The following is a 27,628-nucleotide window of genomic DNA, read 5'->3' as shown; positions in this document are numbered from 1 at the left end:
CGCGCTCCACCCACGAGACCGTCGCTGTCGCGATGACGTAACCGGCGCAAGTGCAGTCTGTCGGCGACGCTGAAACGCTGCTGGATCTGTGGGTGGAGGTTCGTGGCGTCGGCTCTTGGCGCAAGAGGGGAGAGTGGGGTACCTGTAAGGTCGAGGGGTCTCGAAGAAAAAGAGGAGGAGGGGGAAAGTCCCAGAAGCCTGTCTTTCAGGTGCGGGGGTATAGGGCGGTGTTCCGCCCCCTTTCTGGGCCCTTTCTGACGAGGCCGGGCGGCTGCCCCGCGGGAATTGAACGGTGGATTTCCTTCGGGGAGGCATTGCCCGGTACCCAAGTGTAGAAGTTTAAGAAGGGTTGACTTGGCGTGCGCTGAGTGGGTTCTTTTCCTTCAAGCGCACATCATTGGGGAACATATTTTATTTGGCAGAGGAACACAAGATCGGGAGGCATGGATTGTACTTTTTTTTTTTTTTTTTTTGCCGGGAGCTGCGGCTTAATCTCTTCGCTCCATTTCATATGTAAAACTAGGTGGTCGGACTCACCATGTAATTTTTAAGTCCCCTTTCAGAGCTACCATCCTGTGATTCCTGTCTCCAAGGATATTACCTTTTATCATACTCCTGATTAGGAAAAGAAATCTTTTGATTAGTGGACATGTTTTAAACCTGGATTGGGGACACTGCTGTGGAGTTAGGGCCCATGCTTTCATTAGGATTGACAGCAGGCAGAATTTGTTTGCAAGTGAGATTTATGCATTGTTAATATTCCAATAGACTCATTTTAATTTTGCTAAAAGATCAGAATACCTGTATGTTTTCCTAATGTTAGCTTTATGTCTTTCATAGACTTATATGTTTAGTCTTGCCATTTAATTTTTTGCCTCTTTTCAGAAGTAAACCACCAAAGGATATTGAAGTTGATGCTTTTGTATTTTGTCACCTTATCCTTTTATTAGCATTTTTAAGGTCATCTGCACCTTCTGACTGGGAAAAGATGGTCAACGTCTTGAAAGGAGTGCTTATAGAATGGTTAGTAGTTTTGATACTTAACAAATTTTAAATCTGCACATTGAATCTTGATTTGTATGTGAATCCCTTCCAAAGTCCATTTTTTTCTTTTGTTCTTAAGATTTGAATGATTCAAGTCTTTCAGCTTTCTCAACTGCATTTTTCTTACTTAATAACAAGTGGGACAGATGGTTTTTTTTTTTTTGATTTTTAGAATTTTATTTATTTTTTTATACAGCAGGTTCTTATTAGTTATCCATTTTATACATAATAGTGTATATATGTCAATCCCAATCTCACAGTTTCCCAGTTCATCAAGTGGGACAGATTTTGTTGCTAAGTTTCTTCCTGGTGCCAGATTTCAGTGTTTCTGTTGAATTGATGTAACTGGCATTATTTCCAACAAGTTTTGGTCAGCGGCAGCATGTTTGTTACATTAACCCTCTTTAGGGGAACAGTGTTTGTATTCTCAAATCGTCAGGGATTGACTAGAATTTTAGGGTCTGCCTAAGTCACACAAACTTTGGTCTGTAAAAAAGAGAAAACAAGAGAGCGAGTTGAAGGTTTCTTAAGCTAGGCACACATTCCAAAGGAGAAACTAGAAACTATGGGCAGAGTTGAGCTCCTCAAAGCTAATGTAGGGCTTAATTATGCCTAGTCTGAAAATCTGAACTGTTGGACCAGTCTTGCTCAGTCTCCACTTGTTTGTTTGCCCCACCAAACAATTCTGTCTCATTTGGGAATCCTGCCCCGTGGACACTCCCATTGTCTGAAATTACTGCTGTCTACATTTCTCTGCCTCTAATGTGAGCCATTATGTGGATGACCGTACTGTTTCTGTGATGGCAAGGCTGGGGGAGGAGCAAGACCAAACCCTAGGAATCTCTGGCATTTAGAGCGGCACTGTCCAGTAGAAATGTAATGTGAGCCACATACGTAGTCTTAAATTTTCTAGTAGCCACACTAAAAAGTAAAATGAAACAGGTGAAATTAATTTCTTAACTCTATACCCAAAGTATTTCACCAGGTACTAAAATACACATTGGAATTTGAAGCTCTAGTATGAAAAAAGACAGTACAATAAATTGTATTGTCAGTGAAGCCAGTGAAGTAGGAGGGAAACTAAGGGAATGGTTGATGAAAGCGAGTGGGCTGTGTCAAGTGCTGATGAGAGGTGGGGTAAGATGAAGGCACACTGGAGGTCATCGGTTTTTTATGAGAGCTTTGTAATGGAGAGGTGGGATAGACGCCAGATTGGAGTACTTTGTAAAGGGAAAGCGGGGCAAGGAAGTAGAGACCATGTGGAGGAGTTTTGTTGTGATAATGAGCAAAGGAATAAAGAAATGGGTCGGTAGCTGAAGAAGGATATGTTAAGGGACTCTGGTTTTTGTTATTTTCATTGTTTTAAAGTGAGAGACTAGAAGGTATGTTGATAAAAATAAACCGCTAGAGAGGAGAGAGGTGTTCACTTGGGAAAGCCAAGAGACGGATTGAGATCCCAGAAGTTCTAAGCATGCTGTGCCGTTGTCTTTTGGAAAACACTTCTAAGCTAATGTTTGTATTTTATTTTTCTTATTACTTTGTCATAGTTAATGGAAACATTTTCCTGGTTGGTCTTTTGTTTTTTAATTTTATTTATTTATTTATTTATTTTTGGCCGAGTTGGGTCTTCGTTGCTGCGCGTGGGCTTTCTCTAGCTGAGGCGAGCGGGGTCTACTCTTCGTTGCGGTGCACGGGCTTCTCATTGCGGTGGCTTCTCGTTGTGGAGCACAGGCTCTAGGTGCGCGTGCTTCAGTAGTTGTGGCTCGCGGGCTCTAGCGCGCAGGCTCACTAGTTGTGGCGCACAGGCTTAGCTGCTCCGCGGCATGTGGGATCTTCCCGGACCAGGGCTCAAACCCGTGTCCCCTGCATTGGCAGGCGGATTCTTAACCATTGCCCCACCAGGGAAGCCCCCGGTTGGTCCTTTAACGTTATTTTTAACACAGAGGATACACACACACAGTGTCGGCTCTCGGTTTTTTCCCTTTTGTTTCTTCTGATTTTTCTAAAGTTAATCTTCATTCTGGATTTGATCAATATTCACCTCTGTCCTAGGATTTTCATATTTTTATTTTCATTGATATTTTGAGTTTCATTCATCTAGAATTTATTGAGAGGAGGGGCATATTATGAGGTGAAGATCTAAATTAGCTGCCTTTTTTTTTTTTTTTCAAATAGCTGCATAATTGTCCAACACCATTTATTTCCTTCCCTAATGATGTGTGATGACTCCTTTATCACAGAGTTTCACTCCCCTTGCTACTCTTCCTAATCCCATCCCACATCCATTTTTTTCTTTGTTATTGTTACCTATTCGAGAATATCCTTGGAATAATTTAGTCTAGTCCCAAAATAATCCTTTTGGAATGATGGTTGGGATTGTATTACACCTATATTTTATTTTTTTTTAATAATGCTAGGCTGCATTTTAAAGAGCAGAACTTTGGGAAACTCAGAATTTCAGTGGTAGACTGTCAGTTTAGCCATAAGAACAAAGAGTACAGATTTGTAAGAGGAACTGAGGTTTAGTTTTCTTTCCTGATCCGGCAAGCTCTCCGCTAGTTTGCTTGTTACCAGCCTCTGAATTCTGCCTGGGTGCTGATCACCTTGCTTTTCCATGTGTTCTCTAGACTAGCAGCAATAGCGTCATCTGGAGCTTGTTAGAAATGAAAATTTTCAGACCTCACCCCATATCTACTAAATTGTGCATAAATTGTGCATACAGAATTGTGCATAAAAAAGGATCTTGACACAGTGCATTTTAAGTTTGAGAAGCACTTAATCAGCTTAAGTTTGATAATCAGTTCCCCTATGGAGAATGGTTTTGCAGCAAGACTACAGTGTACTTTAATTTTATTTTGCAGATGGATAGTATCCTTGCAAAACTAATTTTTCCCTTCAAAGTGAAGTCTAAAGTGTAGCCTGCACAATTTTTCTAAAGGATAACTGTCTTCCCAAAGATACAGATCTTCCAAGAAGACTCCAGGCCTAAGCAATAATGGATTCATAAAGGGCATGGCCAGGGCCTGTGGATCCTCCTTCATGTGTAGGTGCACATGTTGGGATGATGGTAACTAAAGTCCTTCAGTTTCCCTCATGTCTGTATTTGATTCCAAAGAGAAGATTGTTAATAATACAGTATCAGTATAAGTCAGTTTCTTATCTCATAATATCCATAGATTATATGAAGCATTTAGGTGTATTGGAATACAGATCTATGTTAAAAAAGCAAATAAGCCAGAGTATAATGTTGGCCATTTAGGCCCAACTATCAGTGAATTGAAAAATCAAAGTACTTGGATATAGTAAGGTTCTCTCCTCCCAAGGCTTATCAAATACCACAATCTAAAGTTTTTTGTATTTTTATGTCAAAATGAGATTGGTGAAAACTTCCTCTTTGTTGGGATCCACCACTATCGACTACCAGCCTCACACCAAGAGTTTTCCCGAATCTAGCCAACCATAGCAGTTACCGAAGCAAGCAGCATATGCTCAACAAATGTCTGTGTCCAATTCCAGGTGCTAGAGCAGACCTGTGGTGTGATATTTATCACAGTTGGTTTGGCAAGTGCTTCAGCAAGGAAGATTTGTTGTACAGCTGCAAATTCCAGCCAGTTTACAGCACAACAGCAAAGAATCTGGAGAAATAGGTATTATTAGACCAGTCTTGCCCTTATGGGTTTGGCTTCCAAACCTCTATTGTATATGAAAAGCAAATAAGAACTAAGGCAAAACCAGTCTAACTGCTGTCCTGTTCTTTCACAGCATTTGTATATCTTTTGTGAGCCTTTGCTTCTTATTCTTTGCAGGGCTGCATTCACTGAATGCAGAATGTTTCTTGGGCACCCAGAACAGTGCCTGAGATACATATAGAGGTGCTTAGTAAATATTTGTTTACTGAAAGAATTTTGTTAATAAAATTGAACCAAGGAGTGTAATCTCACCCTAAATTCCAGGTTATTAGTGTTCCTTTAGAGCTCTACTACCACAGTGAGAATCAGAGTGGATAAGAATAGGTTCTTGATAAATTGAATTCAAGTTTCAGTGCAGAAAAGGTTCATACACTAGGCCTCCTTTTTGGCAAGTTACATCAGAGTAGCTTTTAGTTTTTATGTTTTAAATTTTTATTGTATATAACATAGTTGATTTGCAACGTTGTATTAGTTTCAGGGGTACAGGAAAGTGATTTAGTTATACATGTATCTATTCTTTTTCAGATTCTTTTCCCATATAGGTTATTACAGAGTACTGAGTAGAGTTCCCTGTCCTATACAGTAGGTCCTTGTTGATTATCTATTCAGTATTTTGTATATAGTAGTGTGTATATGTTAATCCCAGCCTTCTAATTTATCCTCCCCGCCCCCCCCACCAGGGTAGCTTTTAAATGAGGTGACTGTTACCTTCCAGTCCGTAGCTTTTTTTTTTTTTTTTTAAATTAATTAATTATTTTTGGCTGTGTTGGGTCTTCGTTCTGTGTGAGGGCTTTCTCCAGTTGCGGCGAGCGGGGGCCGCTATTCATCGCGGTGCACGGGACTCTCACTGTTGCGGCCTCTCATTGCAGAGCACGGCTCCAGACACGCAGGCTCAGTAGTTGTGGCGCACGGGCCTAGTTGCTCTGCGGCATGTGGGATCTTCCCAGACCAGGGCTCGAACCCGTGTCCCGTGCATCGGCAGGCAGACTCTCAACCACTGCGCCACCAGGGAAGCCCCAGTCTGTAGCTTTTAAAAAGCAGGCTCTCACCAAGCTGCTGACATGGATGATGGAAGTGCAGTCTTAAGAAGCAACTGCTCTAGAAAGTAATTTGTGATAGGTCTTTTGAGCTTTTATATGCTTTAACACAATAATTCCATTTCTAGATGTTTATCTTAAGGAAGTGATCCGAGCTGCAGATAAAATTGTAGGTAGTTGATTATTCTAATTAAACAAAGTGTTATGACATTTTTATAATCAAGCAATATAAAATATTGAACTATTAAAATATTAAAATATTTGAAATATTTGAAAATATTTTACGTGATATGAACAAAGGCATTTTCACATTCAGTAACAATTTTCTAAAACATTCCACTCTCAGGACATAACAGTATTTATGGAGAAATATTTGTTAAATTTTTTAAGTAATTGTATCTGTTAACTAATTACTATCAGGAAGGACAGCTTACTGTTGACTAAGCCAAGATTATCATTCTGATTGGATAGACAGTATTGACAACTTTATCCAACTGACCGATTAATTTTATGGTCTCTTTTATAGCTAACTGCATCATTCTAGTAGGCCTCTCATGGTGTAATACTTTTTTTAACAGTCACATTTTATAGGAGCTATACTAAGGTTTTTTTTTTTTAATAGATCTTTATTGGAGTATAATTGCTTCACAATACCATGTTAGTTTCTGTTGCACAACAAAGTGAATCAGCCATATGCATACACATGTCCCCATATCCCCTCCCTCTTGAGCCTCCCTCCCACCCTCCCTATCCCACCCCTCTAGGTCATCGCAAAGCACCGAGCTGATCTCCCTGTGCTATGCTGCTACTTCCCAACAGCCAACTATTTTACATTCGGTAGTGTACATATGTTGATGCTACTCTCACTTCGCCCCAGCTTCACCCTCCCACCCCATGTCCTCAAGTCCATTCTCTATATCTGCCTCTTTATTCCTGCCCTGCAACTAGGTTCATCAGTACCATTTTTTTTTTTTTTTTTTTAGATTCCATATATCTGCGTTAGCATACGGTATTTGTTTTTCTCTTTCTGACTTACTTCACTCTGTATGACAGATTCCAGGTCCATCCACCTCACTACAAATAACTCAATTTCTTTTCTTTTTATGGCTGAGTAATATTCCATTGTATATATGTGCCACATCTTTATCCATTCATCTGTCAGTGGACATTTAGGTTGGTTCCAGGTCCTGGCTATTGTAAATAGTGCTGCAGTGAACATTGTGGTTCATGTCTCTTTTTGAATTATAGTTTTCTCAGGGTATATGCCCAGTAGTGGGGTTGCTGGGTCATATGGTAGTTCTATTTTTAGTTTTTTACCAACAGTGCAGGAGGGTTCCCTTTTCACCACACCCTTTCCAGCATTTATTGTTTCTAGATTTTTTGATAATGGCCAATCTGACCAGCATGAGGTGATACCTCATTGTAGTTTTGATTTGCATTTCTCTAATAATTAGTGACATTGAGCATCTTGTGCCTCTTGGCCATCTGCATGTCTTCCTTGGTGAAATGTCTATTTAGGTCTTCTGCCCATTTTTTAACTGGATTGTTTGTTTTTTTGTTATTGAGCTCCATGAGCTGTTTGTATATTTTGGAGATTAATCCTTTGTCTGTTGTTGCATTTACAAGTATTTTCTCCTGTTCTGAGGGTTGTCTTTTTGTCTTGTTTATGGTTTCCTTTGCTGTGCAAAAGCTTTTAAGTTTAATTAAGTCCCATTTGTTTATTTTTGTTTTTATTCTGTTACTCTAGGAGGTGGGTCAAAAAAGATCTTGCTGTGGTTTATGTCAAAGAGTGTTTCTCATGTTTTCCTCTAAAAGTTTTATGGTGTCTGGTCTTACGTTTAAGTCTTTAATCCATTTAGAGTTTATTTTTGTGTATGGTGTTAGGGAGTGTTCTGATTTCATTCTTCTACATGTAGCTGTCCAGTTTTCCCAGCACCACTTATTGAAGAGGCTGTCTTTTCTCCATTGTATGTTCCTGCCTCCCTTGTCGTAAATTAGGTGCCCATATGTGCGTGGGTTTATCTCTGGACATTCTTTCCTGTACTATTGATCTATATTTCTGTTTTTGTGCCAGTACCATACTGTCTTGATTACTGTAGCTTTGTGGTACAGTTTGAAGTCAGGGAGGCTGATTCCTCCAACTCCGTTTTTCTTTCTCAAGAGTGCTTTGGCTATTCGGGGTCATTTGTGTTTCCATACGAATTGTAAGATTTTTTGTTCTAATTCTGTGAAGAATGCCATTGATAGTTTGATAGGGATTGCATCGAATCTGAAGATTGCTTTGGGTAGGATAGTCATTTTCACAATATTGATTCTTGCAATCCAAGAACATGGTATATTTCTCCATCTGTTTATGTCATCTTTGATTTCTTTCATCAGTGTTTTATAGTTTCCTGAGTACAAGTCTTTCACCTCCTTAGGCAGGTTTATTCCTAGGTATTTTATTCTTTTTGTTGCAATGGTTAATGGGAGTGTTTCCTTAATTTCTCTTAATGATTTTTCGTTGTTGGTGTATAAGAATGCCAGAGATTTCTGTGCATTGATTTTGTATCCTGCAACCTTACCAAATTCATTGATTAGTTCTAGTAGTTTTCTGGTGGCATCTTTAGGATTTTCTATGTATAGTATCATGTCATTGGCAAATAGTGACAGTTTTACTTCTTCTTTTCCAATTTGTATTCCTTTCATTTCTTTTTCTTCTCTGATTGCTGTGGCTAGGACTTCCAAAACTATGTTGAATAAGAGTGGCGAGAGTGGACATCCTTCTCTTGTTCCTGATCCTAGTGGAAATGCTCTCAGTTTTTCACCATTGAGTATGATGCTTGCTGTGGGTTTGTCATATATGACCTTTATTATGTTGAGGTAGGTTTCCTCTATGCCCATTTTCTGGAGTTTTTATCATAAATGGGTGTTGAATTTTGTCAGAAGCTTTTCCTGCATCTATTGAGATGATCATATAGTTTTTATTCCTTAATTTGTTAATGTGGTGCATCACATTGATTGATTTGTGTCTAATTTGGTATCAGGGTGACGTTGGCTTCGTAGAATGAATTTGGGAGTGTTTCTCTCTCTGCAATTTTTTGGAAGAGTTTGAGAAGGATCGATGTTAGCATTTCTCTAAATGTTTGGTAGAATTCGCCTGTGAAGACATCTGGTCCTGGACTTTTGTTTGTTGTAAGATTTTTAATTACGGTTTCAATTTCATTACTTGTGATAGGTCTGTTTATATTTTCTAATTCTTCCTGGTTCAGTCTTGGAAAATTGTACCTTTCCAAGAATTTGTCCATTTGTTTGTGGTTGTCCATTTATTGGCATATAGTTTTTTGTAGTAGCCTCTTACAATCCTTTGTATTTCTGCAGTGTCAGTTGTGATTTCTCCTTTTTCATTTCTAATTTTATTGATTTGCGTCCTCTCCCTTTTTTTCTTGATGAGTCTGGCTAAGGGTTTATCAATTTTGTTTATCTTCTCAAAGAACCAGCTTTTAGTTTTTTCAGTCTTTGCTATTGTTTTCTTCGTTTCCATTTCATTTATTTCTGCTCTGATCTTTATGATTTCTTTCCTTCTACTTTCTTTGGGTTTTATTTGTTCTTCTTTCTCTAGTTGTTTTAAGTGTAGGGTTAGATTGTTTATTTGAGATTTTTTCTTGTTTCTTAAGGTGAGATTGAATTGCTGTAAACTTCCCTCTTAGAACTGCTTTGGCTGCGTCCCGTAGGTTTTGGGTCATCGTGTTTTCGTTGTCATTTGTTTCTATGTATTTTTTATTTCTTCTTTGATTTCTTCAATGATCTCTTAGTTATTTAGTAGTGTTTAGCCTCCATGTATTTGTGTTTTTTACTTTTTTTTTTTTCCTGTAACTGATTTCCAATCTCATGGCGTTGTGGTCAGAAAAGATGCGTGATGCGATTTCAATTTTCTTAAATTTTCCGAGGCTTGATTTGTGACCCAAGATGTGATCTATCCTGGAGAATGTTCCGTGTGCACTTGAGAAGAAAGTGTACTCTGGCACTTTTGGGTGGAATGTTCTTTAAATATCAGTGTAGATCTATCTGGTCTATTGTGTCATTTAAAGCTTGTGTTTCCTTTTTTATTTTCTGTTTGGATGATCTGTCCATTGGTGTAAGTGAGGTGTTAAAGTCCCCTACTATTATTGTGTTACTGTTGATTTCTCCTTTCATGGCCTTATGTATTGAGGTGCTCCTATGTTGGGTGCATAAACATTTATAATTGTTATATCTTCTTCTTGGATTGATCCTTTGATCATTATGTAGTCTCTCTCCTTATCTCTTGTAACAGTCTTTATTTTAAAGTCTATTTTATCTGATACGAGTATTGGTACTCCAGCGTTCTTTTGATTTCCGTTTTCATGGAATATCTTTTTCTATCCTTCACTTTCAGTCTGTATATGTCCCTAGGTCTGAAGTGCGTCTCTTGTAGACAGCATATGTATGAGTCTTGTTTCTGTATCCATTCAGCCAGTCTGTGTCTTTTGGTTGGGGCATGTAATCTGTTTACATTCAAGTTATTATCGATATATATGTTTCTATTACCATTTTTTAATTGTTTTGTTTGTTTTTGTGGGTCTTTTTCTTCTCTTGTGTTTCCCACTTAGAGAAGTTTCTTTAGCATTTATTGTAAAGCTGGTTTGGTGGTGCTGAATTCTCTTAGCTTTGGTTTGTCTGAAGAGCTTTTGATTTCTCTGTTGAATCTGAATGAGATCATTGCTGGGTAGAGTAATCTTGGTTGTAGGTTTTTCTCTTTCATCACTTTAAGTATATCCTGCCACTCCCTTCTGGCCTGCAGAATTTCCACTGAAAAATCAGCTGATAACCTTATAAGGATTCCTTTGTATGTAATTTTTTGTTTTTCCCTTGCTGCTTTTAATATTTTTTCTTTGAATGTAATTTTTGTTAGTTTGATTAGTATGTGTCTTGGTGTGTTTTTCCTAGGGTTTATACTGTATGGGACTCTCTGTGCCTCCTGGACTTGGGTGATTATTTCCTTTCCCATGTTAGGGAAGTTTTCCACTATAATCTCTTCAAATATTTTCTCAGACCCTTTCTTTTTCTCTTATTCTCTGGGACCCCTATAATTCAAATGTTGTTGAGTTTAGTGTTGTCCCAGAGGTCTCTGAGATTGTCTTTAATTCTTTTCATTCTTTTTTCTTTATTCTTCTCCTGGGCAGTTATTTCTACCACTTTGTCTTTCAGCTCACTTGTTCGTTCTTTTGCCTCCGTTATTCTGTTATTGGTTCCTTCTAGTGTATTTTTCATTTCAGTTTTTGTGTTGTTCATCTCTGTTTATTTGTTCTTTAGTTCTTCTAGATCTTTGTTAAACATTTCTTGTATTTTCTCAATCTATGCCTCCATTCTATTTCCAAGATTCTGGATCATCTGTACTGTCATTTCTCTGAATTCTTTTTCAGGTAGATTGCCTATTTCCTCTTCATTTATTTGGTCCTGTAGGTTTTTACCTTGTTTCTTCATCTGTGACATATTTTTTTGCTGTCTCATTTTTTTTTTTTTTTAATGAGTGGGATTGTTTTCCTGTTTCACTGGTCGTTTGGCCTGAGGCGTCCAACAATGGAGTTTGTAGGCTGTTGGGTAGAGCTGGGTCTTGGTGCTGAGATGAGGACTTCATCTGATGAATATTCATGAGACCTCACTCCAATGAATATTCCCTGGGGTCTGAGTTTCTCTGTTAGTCGAGTGGTTCGGACTCGGCGCTCCCACCACAGGAGCTTCCGCCTGACCCTAGGCTCACAAATCAAGATCCCGCAAACCACGTGGGTGGCCAAAAAAAAAAAGATCGAGAACAATAACAAAGTGAAAAATAAAATTAGACTAGGAAACTAACAGATATGTTAGAAAGGAGGTAAAAATAAAAACATAGAGAATCAACAACCGGAAGGTACATCAGTACCACAATAGTAAAAAAGAGGAGGAGGGAAAAGAAATAAAAAGGGAGTCGGGGGGAAGGCCTTGGATGTGGAGAGCGGGGCCTGAGCAAGGGCGAGGTTTGGGTGGTGGGCGGGGCAAATGCTCAGGACCCACAGGGCTGGAAAAGGCTCTGGGGGCTGTGGGGAGTGGGGCTTAGGCTCAAGGAACAGAAGGGCCCCAGGCATGCCCCCCACCCCTGGTCTCAGAGGGCAGGGGACCTCACCTGGGAGCTCAGCAGGCTCCCCGGGCCTGAGTGGGCGGGGCAAATGCCCTCCGCTCCTCTTGCACTCCTCCTGCAGGGCCCCTCCCGCCTGCCTCTCCTGATCTCCCCGGCCTCCCTCCTATGCCCCCAAGCACCCACGAAGCCTGGAGGGGGCTTTGGATCGCAGGGGACCAGCCTGGGAGTTCAGCAGGCTCCCTGGCCCCAGTGGGCAGGGCAGTCGCCCACCGCTCCTCTCCCACTCCTCCTGGATGGCCCCTTCTGCCTGCCACTCCTGATCTCCCAGGCCTCCCTCCTGTGCCCCCAGGACCCACGTGGCCTGGGTGGGGCTTTGGGCGGGGCGGGGGGGGGAAGCGGCTTGGGAGCTCAGCAGGCTCCCCGGCCTGAGTGGGCCAGGCGATCGCCCTCCGCTCCTCTCCTGCTTTTCCTGGAGAGCCCCTCCCGCCTGCCTCTCCGGATCTCCCCAGCCTCAGGGGCCCCGATCTTGTCTGGCCTCCACTTCTCCTCCCCCCTCGGTCCCCCTACGTTCTACTGGTTCATTGTGGGGTTCCTCCTGTCTCCTTGGGGGTCAGAGTCCCCCACCAGTGGCCGGCAGGTGTCCTAGTTCTATACTGAGGTTCTTTAGGAGGGGGTTGATAATACCTGCCCTTTACACTTCCAGGGCAAAGACATTTTTTCCTGCTCACTAGCCCTGATCCCAGGACTTTAACCAAGTATGTATATGGGCACTTGGTTTTGGGTTTTATCCTGCCAGCAGGTTCTCCCAGAGGCACTCCCATGTAGAATAGTCCTATATTCAGGCAAGATATTCCAGGCCCTCAACATATACTAGCAAAGTGTCCCTTAAACTTTGAGTGTCTTTTTGAATCATTACAGATTACATTTCAAATACATGCTTGAGAATTCATTCTCAAATTGACTGCTTTCCATCTCCTTTCAAAAAGTTTAATTGAAGCAATTGATATTAGAAGCAGTTATTTCAGTGTGTCACTGATCATTTTCTAAGTTCTCATCTCATTTGTGTTAGCAGTGTTTCCTCAGGTATAGGGAGTACAGTTGGTGTACAAGATGATTTGGAGTAGCACAAATTTTGCAGGGATAGAACACAAATACTTTTTCTATGACCATCTTAATTTATCTGAGAAAAAAATAAAACTAACATCAAGATGACTGGTGATTTTGTACCAGATGAAGTTAAGGTGAAAAGTTAGTTGATTTAAAGGCAATTTAAAGAAAAAATTTGAGTAATACGTAGTGCAGATGTTACAAGAGATGGCTAAAATGACAAGGGTAGTATGCAAATGGCAAAAATTTTGAAAACACTGACCTGTTGGTTAAAAGCACAGATGTGAGTCCCCTGGCACTTCTTGGTTTCAGTTGTTCAGCTTTTACTTAATTGAAAGTATGTAAATTTATTTTATTTAGAGACTTTCTGGAGATAAAAGTCTTCATAACCACTTAACCCTTGCTATCTCTAATACCTCCTAGTAGCAGCCAATTACTAGAGTAAATTGGTGTCATCTCCGAACACACTGCGCTCAAATGGTAACAAGATAATGTATCACATTTGGACAGCAGATTTTATAATGTCCTTGTTTTTTGTCATTATTGTTCCATTTAAACCCAAAATTTATATTAAAGGTTAACAAAAAAACTATCATTTGTCCTGTCACCTAAAGTATATCTTTCTAAGCAACCTCTCTGAGTGTGTGATTTTTGTAGAAATTATTGAAATTCTTGTGGGGTCTAAGACAGTTCAGCACAATAAAGGTCGTGAGGGTAAAGTGGGCACCACACGAGAGACAAAGGCAAGTCCCTCCTTGCAGGGAAGGGAGGAAGCAGCCCGGTTGTAGAGCACTAAATCAGAGGGGTTTTTTCTGTCCGCCACACCTGTCTACTCTTAAATTGCTCTACTTTAATTCTCCACCCCTGTCCCACCCACCCCCATTTTATTTGTATAGACATGGAACAATATAGGGAAACAACTGAGGTTTCAAAAAGAAACCTTTGAGAGCAAGAACCTGTTCAAAAGAACCTGTTTGAGCAGGAAAACGATAGTTTTAAAGAAGCTGAAGCTTTGTTTCCCTGTCACATGGGCCTCCCCGTTTTCAGTTCTGTAACATCTGAAAGAACCCCGTTCAGCCTGCTTCACTACCCCCAGATTCTTTCTAGAATTGCTCTTTAAACTCTTTTTATGTTTCACAGCCTGCCTATTAATGACTAATAAAATTGTTTACCTCAGTGAAATTTCTCAATGTACAGGGTGTTGTTGCTTTACAAAAATTTCTTACTTAAATTTTTATTCTGTGTAATTGCCAAAATTAGGGAGTTACTGCAAATGTAAATTTTAACATCCTCAGTATCTGCTTAAATCTGTGACCATCACATTATCTTTCTTGGTTGTATTTTTGTTTGGTCTTGTTTGTTTTTTAATTTTGGCTGCACCGGGTCTTAGTTGCGGTATGCATGCGGGATCTAGTTCCCTGACCAGGGATCGAACCCGGGCCCCCTGCAAGGGGAGCACAGAGTCTTACCCACTGGACCACCAGGGAAGTCCCATATTATCTTGCTTTGTAAAAGACCCCTATTGTCTCTCCCATCCTTCACTGGCAGTTGTTGCCTTTCATGTCATTATCAGCCTTTAGACTCTCATTCCCAGGCCCTGTATTCCTACTTTTCTTGTTTTCAGTCACCCAAAAAGCTACAGACTTCCAGGTCATCCCTCATTCCTTTGACACTCATTACCTTATGGCTCTATCCATCAACTTTAAATTTTTTTTTTTTAATTTTTATTTATTCTTGGCTGCATTGTGTCTTCGTTACTGCACGTGGACTTTCTCTAGTTGCTGTGAGTGGGGGCTACTCTTCGTTGCAGTGTGCGGGCTTCTCCTTGCAGTGGCTTCTCTTGTTGTGGAACCCAGGCTCTAGGCATGTGGGCTTCAGTAGTTGCAACACACGGGCTCAGTAGTTGTGGATCACAGGCTCTAGAGCGCAGGCTCAGTAGTTGTGGCACACAGGCTTACTTGCTCCATGGCATGTGGGATCCTCCCAGACCAGGGCTTGAACCCGTGTCGCCTGCATTGGCAGGTGGATTCTTTTTTTTTTTTTTTTTTTTTAAGTATTTATTTATTTATTTATTTTTGGCTGCGTTGAGTCTTAGTTGCGGCACGTGGGCTCCACAGTTCATGGGCTCTCTAGTTGCAGCACCTGGGCTTAGTTGCCCCGTGGCATGTGGGATCTTAGTTCCCCGACCAGGGATTGAACCCCTGTTCCCTGCTTTGGAAGGTGGATTCTTAACCACTGGACCACCAGGGCAGTCCCTCCATCGACTGTTAAATTCACCCCTACCCCATCATGTCCCGCTTTGCCCTTAGAACCTAGTAAGATAGCAGCAGAATCCCCTATATCCTCAGCCTCTTCTCAGAACTTTCCCTCTATCTTCCCCCAATACCCCTTTTTTTGTTGTTGTTATAATAAAAACCTAGCTTTCCCCTGAGACTGCTGTGTTGACTTCTCTCTAATACCTCTTGTACCATTGGGCCAAGAAATGGGATGGGTATCTCCCTTGTTCCTCATTGCCACTTCCAGAAATCCTCCCTCCCTCTTCCACAGAAACCCCCCAGTTCTGAATCTGACAAGACCACCCACTAATCCTCCTCTTTGTAACCATCTACAAACACCCAAGTCTTTCCTTGAAAGTTATTCTTTGAAGGCTACTTGTCCCTCTTTAAGAGTTCTCCACAAATTCTTAACGATTTCGTATGTATAGTCCTTTCAGTACCCTGGCCTCTCAGTTTCCCGACCTCTTCTTCCAATGAGCTTTTCTCTGTCCTGTCATAGTCATTCATTCACATTGTCACACCTACCCGCGTCCCTACCAATACTGCCATCTCTTCAAAATCTCCGTTTTAGGCATCTAACTCTGACCACCACCTCCTCTCTCCAGTTCACTCCCTCTAATACCCTAGCTCTATAATTCCTTCGATTCTCCCAGACCTGCAGTCTGTTGATTCTCCCAGCGTTTCCATCCTGACTCATCCCAGCATCCTCACTTTCCTCCGTACCCAGTCTGTCAGTGTACTCGTTCTCTTAAAGACACTCAGCTCCCTTGCCCCTCTCAGTCACACCAGCCAGGTCGGGTTCAATCCAGCTCTCTACCTATTCTGAACCTTTACCTCCACAACTCTAATGGCTGGAGAAAAACATACAAACATACTGATTGGTCTCACTTTAAATTCATGACTATTAAATTCATGTGAGCCTTAATGCTAGCCTGCAAACCAGCTAAATTTCCTAGTCCATTTATTGTCCCACTTTCCTAATAAAGCTGTTAGATTTCATCAAGTTAAGATTTCATCAGTTTTAAAACTTAGCAATATTTTATGTACCTATAAGAAAAATCACTGCCGGTTGTACTGTAACATGCCATTAAATGTAAGACCCATCCCAATTTTGGAGATGTTAAGATGTGGGGGGAATGTGCTTCTTAGAATGGGTGGAATATGGTATTCCACACCTTCATCTTCTCTTAGCTCAGAAAACGTCCCTGTCCTCACTTCAGCTGATTTCTTTGTTCCTCGTTTCACTGAGAAAACGGAAGCAACCAGAAGAGAACGACCTCAAGTCTTTATCACATGGACCTGGGCCCATATACTCTTCCCTCCCTCACACTTACTGTGGGTGACTTGTCTATTCTCTTGTCTCAAGCCAGCCTCCCTCCTTGGGAACCGGATCCCAGCCTCCCTGGCCTATTTAAAGATACCTTTTCAGCAGTTTTCCTCTTTTTCTCCCACTTTATCCACTTTTCTTTCTGTACTGGATCATTCCCAGCAGAACTACAAACATGCTGTAACACTGCCCCTCCCCAGGTGGGCGGCCGTGTGGGGCAGGAACTCTTGCTTCCACATCCCTCTCCAGCTCCCACTTGATTTTCCTGCTCTTTGTAGCAGGATTTCCCAGAAGGTGTGTATGTATTCACTTTCTCCAATTTCACTCCTCTCAGTCTGAAAACCACTCCAGTCAGGCCCTGTCCTCTGTAGTCATGGTCCTGAAGCTGCTCTTGGGAAGGTCCAGTAACTTTCTGAACCCAGTAGTCAGCTCTCAGTCCTTCTCTTGCTATTCCTCTTAACATTTGGCCCAGCTGATCTCTTCCTCTTCCTGGAAATCCTTCATTTACTTAGCTTCCAGTACTCTTCACGTTTTCTTCCGACCTCAGTGGTCATTTTATAGTCTGCTTTGCTGGTTCATCCTTTTCTTCCTAACCTTTTGATGTTGGGGTATCCAGGGCTTGGTGCTTGGACTCTCCTCTGTAGCTCTGCTCACTCCTTTGTCATGGCTTTAAATGCCATCTATACATTGATGACTGACTTACTCCTCATTCTGGACTTCACTGCTGAAGTCCAGAATTGTATATCCAGCTTCCTGCTCAACTTCTTCACCTGGGTGGCATCTCAGATGTAACTTGCCTAAAACCAGACTCTCGACCTTAACTACACACCTGTTCTTCTGTGTTCCTCCTCATCTCAGTGAAAGACAACTCCATCCCTTCATTTGCTCAGACCAGAAATCTTGGCATCTCCTTAATTCCTCTCAAAGCTCAAGTCCAGTCTCAGCAAGTTATGTGGGCTTTACATTTGGTGTATATCTAGAGTTCAGCCACTGCTCAACTTCCCTGTTACCACCTAGGTCCAAATCATTATGTCCTGTCAAGATTACTGCAGTCACCTTCTAATTGGTCTCCCTGTTTCCACCGTTGCCTCCACCACCCACCAGCCTCTTCTCAACCCAGCAGCCAGTATGATCCTTACGTTTAAAATTAAAGTCATTTTGTAAGTTAAATCAAGATGGAGTTCTAACCCATATCCCACTGCTCTCCCCTCCACTTTCCCCTCTCCAGCTCTGTGACCTTGCCGTTCACTCTGCGTAGGATGGTCTACCCCACGTCACTTCATGGTTTGCTCACTACCTCCTTCTGATGTGTATTCAGACATCACCTGCTCAGTAAGGCCTCCCCTGAGTCCCCTGCTTAAACTTGCAAGATCATATCACTGTCGTCACTGCCATTTCTCATTCGCTTCCTTTGTTTTTGTGTGTGTTTGTCATAGTGTTACCACTAGAATGTAAGTTTTCTTCACTGCTGAATCCCCCAGACCAGAATAGCACCAGGCACATGATGGGTACTCAATTTATTGAATGAGTGAATAAAACTTAGAAGAGCAAGTTTACCACTTCTGAACAAATCAATTTCCCACATTAGTATGGTCATTCTAATACTGCAACTATAGAATTTAACTGAATTTTGCCAAACTTAAGTGGATCAATAGAACCTAACTTTTCTGAACCTAAGATAATAAACATACTAGAAACTAAATTTAAAATGTGTCATTTCTGACATGGGCAGACCTACTTATTTATTCACATTATTTTACAGCATAGTAAATTGTTAATAAAATTATTTTAAAGGTAAGCTGTTGAAAGTAATTAAGACAATCATTTTTTCAGGAAGGCTTGACTTTATTCATAGTTAATATATACCGTGAACCGTACTCATTTAGCTATTGAATTAAATACTTTGTTAGCTTCACTTGTACCTATGTTTGTACTTGAAAGAAGTAAAATGTATATGGTTTTCAGTAAATTACACTGACCTCTTTTGAATTAAAATGTTATCTTTGTAATTGATGTTGACATCCCTCAAGAAACCAAAAGATTGTGTAAGATTATGTTTTCTCTAAGAATTAAAAATATCTGTATGCAACTTGACATTTTTATATTCATCTTTTGCTGAACACAGTATTGTATATTATATTAGATCTAAAGTGTGCCTTTGTTGTAATTCAGGTTTTTATTAAAAAAAGACTCATTTCTATAAATCTAGGAAATTTTATCTCTTTCCTTTATGGCTGTCCTATTTATTCCAAACTAAAAACCACAAATAAATAGAATTGAATTTAGATCTCTTTTTGAACTCACTGTTCTCAAAGAGATTTGGTTAGAATTTCCTTTAAAGATTCTGAATGATAGTTCAGACTTAAGAGGTTCAGAATTTTAAGGAAGGGAAAAAAAGTTGAATATTTACTGCAAGCCAAACACTATCGTTGGCATTTTTTAAATCAGTTAACAGGGCTGTGCTTCGAGTCCCTATTAATTACAAAGCTGTGAACATTGCTTTACTTTTTCACTTGTTGGTGACAAATTATTCTTTTAAAATCTCATCACTGGCCTCTTTCTTCTAAACTTGCACTAACAGTTCTAAAATGAAGCTGTGTCTGTTAATCGTCAACACTTGAGGCAGAGAAGGAGTGAGGAATTGGTTAACAGTTTAGAACTTTTAAACTTATCCTAAAACTCTCCATGCTCAATTCTAATTGTTCAGGTCTCTGGTAACTTGACAGTAAGGTGTCTCATCATCATGTGTTTATCTCAACAGTGACCCTGCCATGAAGCAATTTCTGCTGTACTTGGATGAGTCAAATGCCCTAGGGAAGAAGTTCATCATTCAAGACATTGATGACACTCACATCTTCGTAATAGCAGAGTTGGTTAATGTCCTCCAGGAGCGAGTAGGTGAATTAATGGACCAAAATGCCTTTTCTCTTACCCAGAAGTGAAAATATTAGATAATGATCACTTAGGAATTAAAAGTAACAAATGTGAGAGACTCACCATTCGATGTCTTGTGTGACCGATTAGATTTACAGAATTGCTCGGAAGCATGCGACAGGGAAGACTGTGAAATCATTTGTTCATAAGAAAGCCCCTGAACTGACTTTCTTGTTCTGTTTTTTTCATTGTGTGTACCCTAGAATTTAAAAAAAAAAAAGCTTTAACAGTTGGCTGTAATTTGGCTTTTATTAACCTTTATTAAAATATAAATGTAATTGGTTTTCCTACCTCTTAATGCCAATTTAATACATTAAGAATATAATGGAATATGCTTTTAAATCATCAGTCTAACCTAAATACCACCTAGATATTTATCTTTGCTTATTTGTATTAGTAATTGGGGGTTTGGTAGTGTAGGTATGGTTTGTTTTGTTTCCACTAGAAACTTCACAGACAGACTGTTTAGATAAATATGCCAAGGTGGGAACTTTAGTAATATTTATACCTTACAAATAGTATCTGCATGCCAGCCAGCTCTGTTGGTAAAGAAGATGTGGGAGAGAATCCTGTAACATTAATGTAAACTGCAGTTTACATTTCCCTAAAAATACAGTGTTTTAAAAGCACAGAGGGTTAGAAACAACCAAATGGGAAAGGTATGTGCTGCTTTGCAGCTTTCCTCTTTCCTTGTTCAGACTTTGTTGGTCACATTTTCCCATCAAGGCAAGTGCCCTTTCATTAAGAAGTCAGTTTTCCTTGGACCTTATTCCCTATGAGAATCCCTGTGTAAATTTGTCTAAAAAAGAAAGGTAGGAACAGATAGAAGCAAAGTCAGTCTTGGGGGAGTCTAGTTCTATGGTTGATCGAGGCAGAAACAATAACACTGATGGGGGCTTTGCTTCCCTTCCTGAAGATAGTGGTACTAGGATGGGTTCTGATGGTGGGAATTTTCCAAGAGAAAAGATAACTTTCATGATGTTAGGTGGAGTCGTATCCAACCCACTTTACCTGCCTCCTTATGGTGTGTTTATTCAGAGCATCTGTGTACCATAGCCACTTACTTACACATGCGTTCCCTAAAGCTGGGAATTTCCATAGGTATATTTGTCATGGTTTCCACCCATGTAACTCAAACTACCCAATTTTGATTTTCACATAACAATGCAAACAATTTTGATGAGTTATTGGTACATCTGGTACTAAAACTTGCTGAATACAGTACATTTCTTTAGGATTTCCAGCTGTACTGAAATGTTACTGACTCTTGTATTTCAGGCATGTCTAAATCTATTTCTAACATGCCTTAGGCGTTTGTCACCTAATACCTTTTAACATGAAACTTAGAGAAAATTTTTCTTACAATCTCAGAGTTTAAAAGGTACTGGAAAGACTATTGGACAGTGAGTACAAAGAGTGTTAAGTGAAGGAAAATCTTTATTTCATTGGCCCTCATTGTTTAAAAGTTGAGTTAGGGCAAATGTTCGGTATCTTTCTCTGGAAGTACATTAGAAGGATGGGACAGTGTGGTGCTGGGAGCCGCACTTGGAGCCACTGAGTTAGCTCGTCCAACTATGAGAGAAGCTAGGAGAGAACAGGAAATAGCCAAGTGACATTTTCTCCAGGCTCTGCTGCTTGGAATCTGGTTGACATTATTCGATTTAGCATACTTTAGATGTCTAGAACAAGATATGTTGGCTGCTGGGTACTGGAGAAATTTACTACTGTCTTTTTATTTTTAACAAAGTCCTTAATACTGTGAAAAGGTAGTATTAACTTAAATTTTCCTAACTGCATAAAAGAGTCATTTTAATTTATGAGAGATAGTTGACCAGTCACAAATATCCATGTACTAAAATTGTGATATTTAGAATTATACTAACTTCTTGAGAAAGGTTTTTTTTTTAATACCGTATAAGGTCAAAACTTCCGTATTCTTTGAACCCCAATTTCCTTGTGAAATTTAGTGTGATTATTTTAAAATTCCAGGCATCCTAAGTATGCATAAGAGTTAATGTAAAAATGTTTATTGAGACATCAGTTTTGATGAACACTAACTAAACACTATTGTTAATAAGCAACAAAGGCTACTCTCTTTTATTTCTGATAATCACTATAGGTGGTAGTCAAAATTATTAATGATTATATTGCTCTTAACATTATGTATAATAGAGGTGATTTGACATAATTGTACTTCTTTTCTGGAAATATGGTAAATAATGTGCTTACTCTATTTTGTAGTTACACATTAAACCTCACTTAGCTCTAAAGAAACTAAATAAAACCTTTGATATAATGCCTTCTGATTTAACTAGTATGCTGGAATCATTCGATCTCTTAACCATCTTAACAGATAGGAAAAGGGTATGTTTTAAACATGAAGAAATAGTGCAGCTTGCAAATACAGTCAATAAATATTCTCAAGTGTGCATAGCTCTGCTTCATTTGTAGCAGAGATCACACTGAAAGATCTGTTGGTAAGATTATTGATAAGCTTTTGAAAAACACTGTTCTCACTACAGAAAAGTGATTAAGAGCCTGACTGAGTCCAGACTGCCTGGGTCCAAATGTCAGCTCCCTGCTTGCTAGCTCTGGGGTCTTGTACACGTCATTGAGTTGTTCTGTGCCTCTGAGCCTTCATCTGTGAAAACAGGAATAGTTATCCTCAAACATTGTGTGGATGATTGTAAGTTAAAATATGTAAAGCAGATGGTTCTGAAATTTAGTTACCTTGAACCTAGAAGAGCACAATGAAAAAGGGGGAAGAAAGACCTTTCAGGACACACACACACACACACACACACACACACACACATACACACACATACACACACACACACACACACACACACACACACACACGTTTGGTTTGTTTTGCATGATCACAGTCCCGCGAGAACAGGCAGCTGGGGGAGGAGGGGAATTCCTTGTGAAAGAACATTAGGTAGATAGTTTAACAGGGACCCCCTACCTGCACTGATCTCAGAACTGTCCCTGAGCAACATTGCCAGGAAATACCTGAACGCTTAGCTTTTCTGAGACCATTCCTCTCTCCATCCTTAAACGATGATTAGTCTTAGATAGAATTCCTGGGTCACAATCCATTTCTCTTAAAACTGAGCCATTTTTCTCATCATCCTCAGGCATTTACTGAGTCCAGTTTGGATTTTATTCTTTTGAATAACTTTTTCCACTTGGTTTGCAGGAGTTTCTTTGAACTCATCTCTTTTGTACCCAATGTTCTTTTTCTAGCTGGGTTTCATTCTTAACCAATCCCTCCCTCCATCCTTTTTGTTTGTTTGTTTGTTTTTGTTTTGTTCCTCTAGTGTTTATTATTTCTTTGAAATTTTAAAAGTTAACCAAGGTGTATATCCCGTGTTAATTTTGCCTGGAATATGTGTGTCTCCCTGAGCTCTCAAAATTCAGGTGGTTTGTTTATTTACTTTGTGGAGGATTCTGTTTAAGTTTTTAAATGAACAGATTTTCTGTTACAACTTTCATACCTCTATTCTGTTTGTTTTCTTTAGAAACACCTATTCATTAATTGATTCTCCATGATTAATACTTTTTATGTTGTTTTCTCATCATTTTCATTACGTTTAGTCTCTGTTCCAGGAATGCTTTTCAAATTTGTCACTAAACTTGATTTTACTTTAATGAAAACCTAAACTCGATTTTACTTTATGGAAAACCTATTTCCTACTGCTTCCAACTTAGAGTTTATCTTGGCTGCTGCATTTTTAGTTACATTATACTTTTTAAACTATTCCCTGTCATAGCCTGTTTAATGAAGATAAGGTCCACTGGTATCTTTATTTTTAACTGAAGTTACCTTTTTTATGAGCAATACACATTCATTGCAGGTAGACTGGAAAAGGGAAGCAAAAGAAGAAAAATATAACTCGTCCACAATCCCACCATTCACGAATAACCACAATTAAAATTTTAATGGCAATCTTCAGATCTTTTTCTGAGAGTATAAAAAATGGTCTCCACTCTCCCATCCTAGTGAGATCGCACTGCTTTTACACTTGCTTTTTCACTTAATCTTTTTTTCTTAACATCTTTATTGGAGTATAATTGCTTGACAATGGTGTGTTAGTTTCTGCTTTATAATAAAGTGAATCAGCTATACATATACATATATCCCCATATCTCCTCCCTCTTGCGTCTCCCTCCCACCCTCCCTATCCCACCCCTCCAGGTGGTCACAGAGCACCGAGCTGATCTCCCTGTGCTATGCGGCTGCTTCCCACTAGCTATTTTACAGTTGGTAGTGTGTATATGTCCATACCACTCTCTCACTTCGTCCCAGCTTACCCTTCCTCCTCCCCATGTCCTCAAGTCTATTCTCCACGTCTGCATCTTTATTCCTGTCCTGCCCCTAGGTTCTTCAGAACCTTTTTTTTTTTTTTCAGATTACTTATATATGTGTTAGCATACGGTATTTGTTTTTCTCTTTCTGACTTACTTCACTCTGTATGACAGACTCTAGGTCCATCCGCCTCACTACAAATAACTCAATTTCATTTCTTTTTATGGCTGAGTAATATTCCATTGTATATATATGTGCCACATCTTCTTTATCCATTCATCTGTCGATGGACACTTAGGTTGTTTCCGTGTCCTGGCTATTGTGAATAGCTGCAGTGAACATTGTGGTACATGACTCTTTTTGAATTATGGTTTTCTCAGGGTATATGCCCAGTAGTGGGATTGCTGGGTCTATGTTAGTTCTATTTTTTAGTTTTTTAAGGAACCTCCATACTGTTCTCCATAGTGGCTGTATCAATTTACATTCCCACCAACAGTGCTAGAGGGTTCCCTTTTCTCCACACCCTCTCCAGCATTTATTGTTTGTAGATATTTTGATGATGGCCATTCTGACTGCTGTGAGATGATATCTCTTTGTAGTTTTGATTTGCATTTCTCTAATGATCAGTGATGTTGAGCATTCTTTCATGTGTTTGTCGGCAATCTGTACATCTTCTTGGGAGAAATGTCTATTTAGATCTTCTGCCCATTTTTGGATTGGGTTGTTTGTTTTTTTGATATTGAGCTGCATGAGCTGCTTGTAAATTTTGGAGATTAATCCTTTGTCAGTTGCTTCGTTTGCAAATATTTTCTCCCATTCTGAGGGTTGTCTTTTCGTCTTGTTTATGGTTTCCTTTGCTATGCAAAAGCTTTTAAGTTTCATTAGGTCCCATTTGTTTATTTTTGTTTTTATTTCCATTTTTCTAGGAGGTGGGTCAAAAAGGATCTTGCTGTGATTTATGTCATAGAGTGTTCTGCCTATGTTTTCATCTAAGTTTAATAGTGTCTGGCCTTACATTTAGGTCTTTAATCCATTTTGAGTGTATTTTTGTGTATGGTGTTAGGGAGTGTTCTAATTTCATTCTTTTACATGTAGCTGTCCAGTTTTCCCAGCACCACTTATTGAACAGACTGTCTTTTCTCCGTTGTATATTCTTATCTCCTTTATCAAAAATAAGGTGACCATATGTGCATAGGTTTATCTCTGGGCTTTCTATCCTGTTCCATTGATCTATATTTCTGTTTTTGTGCCAATACGATACTGTCTTGATTACTGTAGCTTTGTAGTATAGTCTGAAGTCTAGGAGCCTGATTCCTCCAGCTCCGTTTTTCTTTCTCAAGAATGCTTTCGCTATTCGGGGTCTTTTATGTTTCCATACAAATTGTGAAATTGTTTGTTCTAGTTCTGTGAAAAATGCCATTGGTAGTTTGATAGGGATTGCACTGATTCTGTAGATTGCTTTGGGTAGTACGGTCATTTTCACAATGTTGATTCTTCCAATCCAAGAACGTATATCTTTCGATCTGTTTGTATCATCTTTAATTTCTTTCATCAGTGTCTTATAGTTTTCTGCATACAGGTCTTTTGTCTCCTTAGGTAGGTTTATTCCTAAGTATTTTATTTTTTTTTTTGCAGTGGTAAATGGGAGTGTTTCCTTAATTTCTCTTTCAGATTTTTCATCATTAGTGTACAGGAATGCAAGAGATTTCTGTGCATTAATTTTGTATCCTGCTGCTTTACCAAATTCATTGATTAGCTCTAGTAGTTTTCTGGTAACATCTTTAGGATTCTCTATATATAGTATCATGTCATCTGCAAACAGTGACAGCTTTACTTCTTCTTTTCCGATTTGATTCCTTTTATTTCTTTTTCTTCTCTGATTGCTGTGGCTAAAACTTTCAAAACTATGTTGAATAATAGTGGTGAGAATGGACATCCTTGTCTTGTTCCTGATCTTAGAGGAAATGCTTTCAGTTTTTCACCTTTGCGAAAGATGTTGGCTGTGCGTTTGTCATATATGGCCTTTATTATGTTGAGGTAAGTTCCCTCTGTGCCTGCTTTCTGGAGAGTGTTTATCATAAATGGGTGTTGAATTTTGTCGAAAGCTTTTTCTGCATCTATTGAGATGATCATATGGTTTTTCTCCTTCACTTTGTTAATATCGTTTATCACATTGATTGATTTGCATATATTGAAGAATCCTTGCATTTCTGGGATAAACCCCACTTGATCATGGTGTATGATCCTTTTAATGTGCTGTTGGATTCTGTTTGCTAGTATTTTGTTGAGGATTTTTGCATCTATGTTCATCAGTGATATTGGCCTGTAGTTTTCTTTCTTTGTGACATCTTTGTCTGGTTTTGGTATCAGGGTGATGGTGGCCTTGTAGAATGAGTTTGCTAGTGTTCCTCCCTCTGCTATATTTTGGAAGAGTTTGAGAAGGAGAGGTGTTAGCTCTTCTCTAAATGTTGGATAGAATTCGCCTGTGAAGCCATCTGGTCCTGGGCTTTTGTTTGCTGGAAGATTTTTAATCACAGTCTCCATTTCAGTGCTTGTGATTCATCTGTTTATATTTTCTGTTTCTTCCTGGTTCAGTCTCAGAAGGTTGTGCTTTTCTAAGAATTTGTCCATTTCTTCCAGGTTGTCCATTTTATTGGCATATAGTTGCTTGTAGTAATCTCTCATGATCCTTTGTATTTCTGCAGTGTCAGTTGTTACTTCTCTTTTTTCATTTCTAATTCTGTTGATTTGAGTCTGCTTCCTTTTTTTCTTGATGAGTCTGGCTAATGGTTTATCAATTTTGTTTATCTTCTCAAAGAACCAGCTTTTAGTTTTATTGATCTTTGCTATTGTTTCCTTCTTTTCTTTTTCATTTATTTCTTTTTTTTTTAATTTTTAAATTTAATTAATTAATTAATTTATTTATTTATTTTTTGGCTGTGTTGGGTCTTCGTTTCTGTGCGAGGGCTTTCTCTAGTTGTGGCAAGTGGGGGCCACTCTTCATCGCGGTGCGCTGGCCTCTCTTGTTGCGGAGCACAGGCTGCAGACATGCAGGCTCAGTAGTTGTGGCTCACGGGCCTAGTTGCTCCGTGGCATGTGGGATCTTCCCAGACCAGGGCTCAAACCCGTATCCCCTGCATTAGCAGGCAGATTCTCAACCACTGCGCCACCAGGGAAGCCCCATTTATTTCTGATCTGCTCTTTATGATTTCTTTCCTTCTGCTGACTTTGGGGGCTTTTTGTTCTTCTTTCTCTAATTGCTTTAGGTATAAGGTTAGGTTGTTTATTTGAGATGTTTCTTGTTTCTTGAGGTAGGATTGTATTGCTATAAACTTCCCTCTTAGAACTGCTTTTGCTGAATCCCATAGGTTTCGGGTCATTGCGTTTTCATTGTCATTTGTTTCTAGGTATTTTTTGATTTCCTCTTTGTTTTCTTCAGTGATCTCTTGGTTATTTAGTAGTGTATTGTTTAGCCTCCATATGTTTGTATTTTTTACAGTTTTTTTTTTTCCTGTAATTGATATCTAGTCTCATAGGGTTGTGGTCAGAAATGATACTTGATACGATTTCAGTTTTCTTAAATTTACCAAGGCTTGATTTGTGACCCAGGATATGCTCTATCCTGGAGAATATTCTATGAGCGCTTGAGAAGAGAGTGTATTTTGTTGTTTTTGGATGGAATGTCCTATAAATATCAATTAAGTCCATCTTGTTTAATGTATCATTTAAAGCTTGTGTTTCCTTATTTATTTTCATTTTGGATGATCTGTCCATTGGTGAAAGT

The 27,628-nt window shown here is 39.4% G+C and overlaps 1 long non-coding RNA gene across 1 annotated transcript; it reads left to right on the top strand.

Annotated features, from left to right (window-relative positions):
* The first annotated feature begins 30 nt into the window (after positions 1-30).
* Positions 31-21,835, top strand: LOC118905516. The gene is made up of 3 exons (XR_005022242.1): positions 31-98; positions 951-1,023; positions 19,357-21,835. It is a non-coding gene; the product is annotated as an uncharacterized LOC118905516 (long non-coding RNA).
* The last annotated feature ends 5,793 nt before the right edge of the window (positions 21,836-27,628 follow it).

This window comes from Balaenoptera musculus, chromosome 12, assembly GCF_009873245.2.
Source record: "Balaenoptera musculus isolate JJ_BM4_2016_0621 chromosome 12, mBalMus1.pri.v3, whole genome shotgun sequence".
Lineage (NCBI taxonomy): Eukaryota > Metazoa > Chordata > Mammalia > Artiodactyla > Balaenopteridae > Balaenoptera > Balaenoptera musculus.
This window is presented reverse-complemented; position numbering and strand designations above follow the sequence as displayed.